Consider the following 9,656-nt stretch of genomic DNA (forward strand, 5'->3'; position numbering starts at 1 on the left):
AAATAAAAATCAAATAAAAACAATAATTTTCCAAGGCATATCTGAAAAAAGTATGATTAAAAGTTTTATATAACAAAAAAAATATTATTTTTCCGCTGGCATATTACGCCTCTTGGCAAAATCGAATGATTTCCTTACTTTTTAAGACTAAAGACTGGTAATTAAAACTATCTATCTAAAAAACGTATTTCATCTAAGAATAATCTAAAATAAAAAGTGTGATTTTAACATATTACAACAGAGATGAAGAACATTTAAGAGAAGGTAATATAGAAGTCTAGGCATCTACAGGGCTTATGACCTGTCAATAGCTGGTTTAAGTGGCCACTTTCTACACTGTGTAACATTCACCATTCTGCCTATATTTGAACATCTTTATTCCTTCAATTCTCCCATATGTTGATGTTTGTGAGGTTAAAGAGCTGAAACCTTTATTTATATAGCTGCCTATATGGTGAATGTTACACAGTGTGGAAAGTGGCCACTTAAACCAGCCATTGACAGGTCATAAGCCCTGTAGATGCCTAGACTTCTATATTACCTTCTCTTAAATGTTCTTCATCTCTGTTGTAATATGTTAATATAAACAGCTCCCCAGGGAGTTGAATCCAGTCCTTGTCTACAAAAATTTGGACAAACTCAAAATAGTGTGATTTTAGTTAAATCTTAAGAGATTATTTGATGGGTGGTAGAATTCCGAATTAAAATTTGGTAACGTATCCAAAATAAAATACTTTTATCGTATTAAATTCTACTTTTTAATATTTTTTTTGATATACAAGAATGTATAAATAGGTGCGAAGGTTTTCACGGCCGCTGTTATCAATATGTTTTTTTTTGGGTGATACCGTGTGTGTTGGATTCGTTCCGACGTTTCGGCTACCATTGCAGGAGCCATCTTCAGGGTAAACTGAGTATTTTTTTAACACTGCGGTCAGCGAATGTGAAGCATCGTAAATAGGTACGACATACATCTTTGATTTCACAGTAAACTGGCATAGACAGTTAGTCATTTTTACTCCACTATGCGTTTTGCACGATAATGCTGATGCGGCACGACGCGACAACGCTCATTTTTAGATCATAATTTGAACCTGTCGTTCTATGAAGTATCATCTTTATTTAGTTATAGCTCGGTGTTAAAAATTGGTTATTATTCAACAGATTTGACTGTATTTACGAATATTTGTACAATTTTTTATAATATTTTCTCATCACGCATAAGGGATGGCATATTTCGGCGTCATTTCATAATAACAACCCCTTAGATAATAAAGGCATGGAAGGCGTTCTGTAAGGGGTCATGTTATTTTTTTAAAAATTTAAATCTTAAAATAGGGCACACATATCATACATATTGTTATGTGTGTTCTAATAATAACATTGCAAATATATTTAATTTATAAATTGTTTATCACATATGTCTTGACCATTATTTTAAATTTTGATATGTTTTTTTCTTCATAAATATTTTTTTCCATTTCGTAATACTTTTTAATTGCTTTAAATAAAATTGAATTTTGTGACTTTGCCTTTTTCCTAAATGGAAGTCTAATTTTGTTCTTTTCTCTAGTATTGTGATCGTGTTCATGCTGGTTCCGATCAATTTTTTTCCAAAATTCTGTTTTTTTATTAGAGTTTATAATTTTATGAACAAATATCATTATATTGTAAAATATTCTTTGTTTATGTGTTAATAATTTCATTTCATTTACCATCAAATTTACCCTCGTGTATCTGTTTTTTTTCAAAATGATTCTAAAGGCTTTATTTTGTAATACAGTTAGTTTATCTATGTTTTCTTTGTTTGATAAAAATAAAATGCTACAACAGTAGTTAACGTGTGGTTCAATAATTGCTTTGTAAATAGTTTTGCAGGAGTCCTTATCAATAAATCTTTCTGATCCTTCCCAAAATTGATATTTTTTTGCAATATTATTTATTACCATCTTAGCGTTTTGGTGAAATGTAAGTTTTGAATCCAACATTACACCTAAATATTTAATTTCAGTGACTTCATTAAGTTTTTCATTTTCTATTACAATTGATGGTGTAATTTCTATTCTTTTGTTTCCTATATTCATATATTTAGTTTTGTTAACGTTTAATTTTAATTTATTAATTTTTAGCCACAGTGATACACTATTAAGATCATGATTTAGTCTGTCCATAATTGTTTTATAATTTTCTCCCGATATATATATTAAGGCATCGTCTGCAAAGAGTCTTATTTTTGAATATTTTAATGTTTCGACAATATCATTTATGTATATAATAAACAAAACCGGTCCGAGAACCGATCCTTGTGGTACTCCCAATGAAATTTTGAGGGGCTCGGAAATTTCATCATTCACCTTCGTTATTTGGTATCTATCGCCAAGGTACTCTTCAAACCATTTTATAGTTTTTCCTTTTATTCCTATTTTTTTCAATTTTTTAATAATTATTTCTCGGTCTATTGTTTCGAAGGCTCTTTTAAAATCCAAAAAAACTGCAATTACGAACATGTTCTTATCGGTTTCCTACGTTTTATCTACAAAATGATAGGAAAATGATGATGAAAAGAGAGATTCTTCAGAAAGTGGTATGTTGGGATTTCAACGCTTCTGTCGAAACTAAACCTATGTTTGGGTGAGGTAGTAGGTTGTATAGTATTGTATTACACCATTTTAAGGCGACTGTGCGGCCTGCTAACTTTCCCAGATGTGTGGTTCAACCAACATCCAGCATCCCCCGACCAACCGACAGCCAACATCGGACCGATCCTCCACCAAGAAAGAAGACACTCAACAAAATATTATTACGACTTTTATATGGTGTTTTAACATATAAAAAAGCGTTTGCGTACTACTTCCAATGTATCGAAATATTTTGTGTTTTTTTTCAATTAACAACTGTGTTAGATAACGGGAATCAACTTGTGGTAGGTTGATTCTCTGACCTATACTTAAAAGTCCAATACAATTTCACGGAAACTGAATAGAAATTCCTTTTGAAAAATTGAATTTTATTATTTATGTATTTTTGTTCTAATAGCTTTAATGAAGTTAAATGTTTAAATTTTAAATATGAAACGATTGAATCATTTTCGGTGTAAGAATGTTCCAATTTTAAATAAGATACTATTTAATCATTTTCGACGTAAGAATGTTCCAATTTTACGTATAAAACAATTGAATCATTTTCGGTTTGAGAATGTTACAATTTTAAATAAAAAATAATTTAATCATTTTCGTCGTAAGAATGTTCTAATTTTAAATATGAAACGATTGAATCATTTTTGGTGTGAGAATGTTCCAATTTTAAATATGAATCGATTGAAATTTGTTGCAACAGAGGAGGGAAAATATTTTGAGAAGGTGATACGGAAGTCTAGGCATTTACAGGGCTTATGACCTGTCACTGGCCGGTTTAAGTGGCCACTTTACACACGGTGTTAACATTCACCATGTTGACCATGTTTAAACAACTGCGTTTCGTTAACTCTTCAGTCTGTTGACTTTTGTGAAGTAAAAGAGCTGAAACCTTTATCATGTGGGTGAGATTCATCCAGCTGAACCAATTCAACTACTAGGAAACGCCTGAAAACAAATCTTTATACTTTTAATACCAGTTATTTCAATCAAAATTTTTTTGAGTGTGTCCAAATGTTAGTAGACAGGCTGGATTTCGTCCCTAGGGAGTTATTTAGATCTAGATTTGCAACAGAGAGGGAAAACATTTTTGAGAATGGAATTTGGATTCACGTGGAATGTTTTTCAGTTGCAACAAATTTAGATCTAAAGAACTCCCTCGGTAGGAAATCCAGCTTTTCTACAAACATTTGGACGTACTCAAAATATTGTTGATGAATCGACTGAATCATTTTTGGTGTAAGAATGTTCTAATTTTCAACATGAATAATATAATAAAATATATATTAAATCATTTTCCTATATATTAAACTATTCTTATTTTAAACACGTTTTTTAATGTTTTATTTTATATTTTCAAACACATGTCGCTTTTGCTGTATGAAAATTTCAATTTTAAACGTAAAGTTTCATTTTTACATGTAATGTTGTAATTTAAAATTAAAATTTTATGTTTTCTTTCAGCATTTTCATTGCCCAATCGCAGCCCATTAAAAAAAGATTTATACTGTCTAAATCTAAAATTGAAAAAAAAATTTAACATTTGATTAAAATATAAAAATATTTAAATATTTGACGCATTTGTTATGCTGTAAAAAATAATAAATATTATGAAAAAAAAAAAAAAACTCGCGTTTTAGACATTTTCATAAAAAGCCAACGTCCTAAAAAAAAATTTAAAAAATAATATCAGTACCCAGCGCGATTTGTTTATCTCCATTAAAATTGTTTAATTTTACTATGAAAATTTTATGTTGAACATTATTTATACACATATTTAATAATTATTATGAAAAAATATATAAAAAATGCCAATATTAGTTTTATTTAGAAAATAAATATTTTTGTCGATCATAAAACATTTTTGTGTGTATTCTATAACTGTATTTTTCTATATTGAACGATAATTTAATATTTTAAACATATAGCATATATTTGGGATTAAAATATAAAATAAATAGTAAAATTGATCATAAAAATGTCATTAAGACATCTCAATAGAGACTAATATTTTTGTCTGGTTTACTTGTAAGTCACACTTTATACACCGTGTAACATTCACCGTCCCGCATATGAATATAATAAATTAATTTAATTTTTTATTCTGTTTTTTTTCTGAAGCCTTTATTGATGTTAATGAGATTCGTCCAAATTGTTTGGAATGTAGGTAACGCTTAATAAAACATATCATTAATTTTATATTTTCACAAAATTAGAATTTTTGTAATATGGATGTTCTAATAGAGGCAAAATGGTGAATGTTACAATATGAAAAGCGTTATAATGCGTCGTAAATCAGTCAATGACAATAATCATTAATAATTTGTTAGGTTGTAAAAAAAAAATATCATATAATAATATTTTGGGTTGTGGTCCTGTGGCTAGTTTCGCGGACTCACGGACCAAAGGTCTGTGGTTCGAATCCCACTCTACCCCAACTTGATTCCCATTTTTTAATAGTGAGTTATTTACAACTCGTTGAAAATGGTCCTCAAAATTAAATATTTGTGTAAATCATAAGAACGCAAATATTTCTTTTTTTTAATATTTTTATCATTTTATCAATACAAATCACTGCCAAAAAATATTTTGTTATCAGTATAACTAACATTAATTTATTACGTTTAACAAGAACAACTTTAGTTTTAGAAGGGAGCTCCTCCAAAACATTTTTATAATTCTTGTTGATAAGAAGAATTCTCTTCCAATACAAAAGTATTCTTACACGGTAAAAGTATTGCAATAAACAGGGAAAATATTTTTGGATGGAATGAAATATGAAAGTTTAGGCATTTACATGTTTTATGATATGTCATTGGCTGGTTAACGTGGCCACTTTACCCGCCGTGTAGCATTCGCCATTCTGCCTATGTTTAAACATTCACATTTCCTCTCCTCTTCCATCTGTTGACTTTTCTGAAGTCGTTGCCTACTAAGTGAAATAATTCAGTCTGATAAATTTTACCTACATAAATAAAGGCTTTAACTAAATCAGCTAAGCTCACAAAAAACAACAGATGGAAAAATTTAAAAAATATATATTTAAAAATGGGAAAAAATTGATGTTACACAATGTTTAAAGTGGCCCTGTAAATGCCTAGACTCCCATATTTCCTTCTCCTAAATGTTGTCCATCGTTTTTGAAATATTACAGGCTTAATGTTTTATTTAAATTCTCAATAATATATCATTTAGCGTTTTTAATAATATATATGAAAGTATTGGAAGCAAATTTTTAAATCCCCGCCAAAAACGGAAAATTGGTTGTTGATGCCAAAATTAACTGTACATAAAAACCCATCTACCGAAATAATAGCGTAATTTAAAACCGTCTCTAAATCTTCGAAAACAGATTTCAATTATACTACTTGACGCCGCAAACTTAGCAAATACATCAATCAAATACGCCTTCAATGGAGATTTCTAAATTTGCTTATAATACAGTCATATATAAATTTTAAATCTTTCAATTTTGTATTTTAATCCCAGATTCAACGTAAAATAAGGTTAAAAAATGTAAAATAAAGGTATTTTGATGATGCGATAAAATTGGCGAAACCAAATTTAATATTCGTTTAAAAATAGCGAAGCAATTGGCATAAGTCCTTAAAAATCTCAAGAATCAAAATTTTTTCAAAAACATAAAATATCACGTTAAACCTTTATTAAATTTATTTGAAAAATAAAAATACTGTTTTGAAAAAATATATTTAAAAATAAAATAATAAAAAAAAAAACGGTTAATTAAGCTGGCTTGATACAATTGGTTAGCTCAGCTGTTGAATTAACTGGCTGATCTTTTTAATTGCAAACTAGTTAAACACCGTCCTTCGATTGACTGATGAAGATGCAGCATTTAACGGCATACGAAGCGTACAAGGCGGAGATATCGCACATGTATTTCTTATGTGACACAACTCAAAAATCAGTGTTTTTGAGTTGTGACTATGTAGGAGATAAGGAAATACAACAGAATACAAGGAAATGCAATTTATCCGAACTCCAGTTACCCGGATTGCCAATTGTAAGTAATTTTTCGCGTTTTCTCAAAATGACATATTTTGAGTTGAATCACCTTTTTTTTATTTTTTTATTTTATTTTTTTATTTATTTTCATCACTTTACAAATACACGCGCGATTTATTATATTCACTCGATTTTCTGTTTTAGGATTTTAAGCCGAGAGCAGCCGTCGAGTAGAACATCCACAAAAGCACATCTTACACACGGGGTAAAATTTTATTTTATTTAACAAATTTACGGACAACGTCCAATTTAAACAAATAATATAACAAATATTAATACAGTAACAAATAATAGAAGAAATAGAACCAAGAAAAGCAAAGACAGACAGACATTATGGAATCCAGGTTAATTCTACAAATATACAGTTACAATATTTGAGTTTGTCCAAATGTTCATAGACAAAAGACTGGATTTCACCCCCTCGGGAGTCATTAAGATTAACAAATTTCAACAGGGATGGAGAATACCTTAAATAAGGGAATATGGAAGTCAAGGCATTTACAGGGCTTATGACCTGTCATTGGCTGGTTTAAGTGGCCACTTTACACACTGTGTAACATTCACCATTTAACAACAATAAAGGTTTCAGCTCTTTAACTTCACTAAAATCAAGAGATGGAAGAATTGAAGAAATATGGATTTTCAAACATAGGCAAAATGGTGAATGTTACACAGTGTGTAAAGTGACCACTTAAACCAGCCAATGACAGGTCATAAGCCCTGTAAATGCCTTGACTTCCATATTCCCTTATTTAAGATATTCTCCATTCCTGTTGTAATTTGTTAATATACAGTTAATTTACTGGGAATATTTCTTCTGTCTATTTATAAAAAACACTCAAGTCTAGGCATCTACAGGGTTTATGACCTGTCAATGGCTGGTTTAAGTCTAGTATATAGGTATTCTAGGTTAAAGCCTAGTATGTAGGTGAAAATATTCAATTAGATGAATCTCACCCGCATAAATAAAGGTTTCAGCTCTTTAGCTTCACAAACATCAACAGATGAAAGAATTGAAGGAATATAGATGTTCAAATATAGGCAGAATAATGAATGTTACACTGTGTGTAAAGTGGCCGCTTAAACCAGCCATTGACAGGTCATAAGCCCCGTAGATGCCTAGACTTCTATATCATCTTCTCTTAAATGTCCTTCATCTCTATTGTAATATGTCAATATCAACAGCTCCCCAGGGAGTTGAATCCAGCCCTTGTCTACAAAAATTTGGAAAAACTCAAAATATTGTTGATAAATTACCTGGTCCATGAAGAAATTGAAAAAATAATATTTTCAGGCGTTGCCTAGTATGTAGGTGAAATAATTCAATTAGATGAATCTCACCTGCATAAATAAAGGTTTCAGCTCTTTAACTTCACAAACATCGACAGATGAAAGAATTGATCCTTCAATATTCCTATATAGATATTCAAATATAGGCAGAATGATGAATGTTACACAGTGTGTAAAGTGGCCACTTAAACCAGCTGTTGACACGTCATAAGCCCTGTAGATGCCTAGACTTCTATATTATTACCTTCTCTTAAATGTTCTTCATCTCTGTTGTAATATGTCAAAATAATTTCGATCTTGATTTTCATTTACAAATGTAATCATTCTGGGTAGAGGCGCATGGAAACCATAATTAGTCTTATGATGACAGAGGAACAGAATTTTATTATTTCTGAGTCTACGTGAAGGAACGTTAAGAGATATTTGTTGGAGAATAGTCGGGACATCAAATAAACTATTAAGTATCTTAAAAATACTAATTAAATCTGCATTAAATCGACGTTGTGAGAGACTGGGAATATTCAAGAAAAGTTGTGGTTAAAAAAGAAATGGCTAAAAAATATAAATATTTTTTCTGAAAACTGTGAACTTCGCGTCGGTGCAGAGTTCAAAATATAATGTGCCTATTCAGTTGTCGGAGTATTTTAAAATATAACCCTAAAATCTTTATTCCTATACAATTTACTGGTACGCGAGTGACGAGAGATTTTTTTTGTCGCTTTGAAATAAAAGGGGTCGGATTTACCCCTGTTCGAATCCCCTCGTGTCGTATTGTATTTGCGAAAAAAATAATAAAAAAACGGAACCATCTGCTGTGTGCAATGCAAAAAACTGCATTATTCCGCAATGTGACGTCTAGACTCTCGCTCGTAAGATCATAGGGACATTACAAACTTCTTCATATTTGTTTAACTCTTAAAAGACTGTGGTAAATGATCCCTTTGCGCGCGGTGATGTAACATCGTGTTACCACTAGTAAAAAAGGGAATATTCTAAAGTCCAGACATTAAAAAAAAAAATTAAAACGTGGAGACATATTGTTGAATGATTCCTTTTCCATAACATATAATTGAACGTAGTTATACAGAAAGCAGCCAGCCATAGAAAAGTGAAACTGAGATAATAGCCATTTTGTGAAAAGAGTAAATTATAAAATCTACACAATAGTTTGAATGTTTTTGACTTTAACAAACGATAAACAATGAATTCGTAATTTTTTTATATATTAAAAACAAGAATCTTTTTTTGTATTTGACCAGTTTAAAAGATTTTTAAAGTACTATAAGATTTTTCTAGTTTTGTGGGCGTTTTCTGCAAATTGAGAAATGCCGTTTTTGTGATCGACACCTTTTTCCGGAGGTGATTAATACTGTTTTTTTTATATGAAAGCGGTCTGGCTGTTTTTAGCAGAACATAGAATCGACCTTACTGCACCCGATAACATCAATATCTCATTTTTTCGAAACTGTGGACTGTGTGTTTTCTGCATAACTACGTTCAATTTAGCCCTGTTTGAGTAAAATAAATTGAAAATCACAAATACGCCGCTCATGTTACACGCGTGCGTCCTCCGTCATTGTCATTAACCGACTGAAGACTTAATCTGTGTTAAACTGTTAAGCGACACCCGCCGCAGAACAGCGTCTCTGTCTTCCTTGTTGTGACTTTTATCTTCGTGCTCTCTTGTATAAGGAATCTGTATAGACG

This window comes from Micrasema longulum, unplaced genomic scaffold (assembly GCF_059751315.1).
Source record: "Micrasema longulum isolate JH-2025_06_02 unplaced genomic scaffold, ASM5975131v1 h1tg001016l, whole genome shotgun sequence".
Classification (NCBI taxonomy): domain Eukaryota; kingdom Metazoa; phylum Arthropoda; class Insecta; order Trichoptera; family Brachycentridae; genus Micrasema; species Micrasema longulum.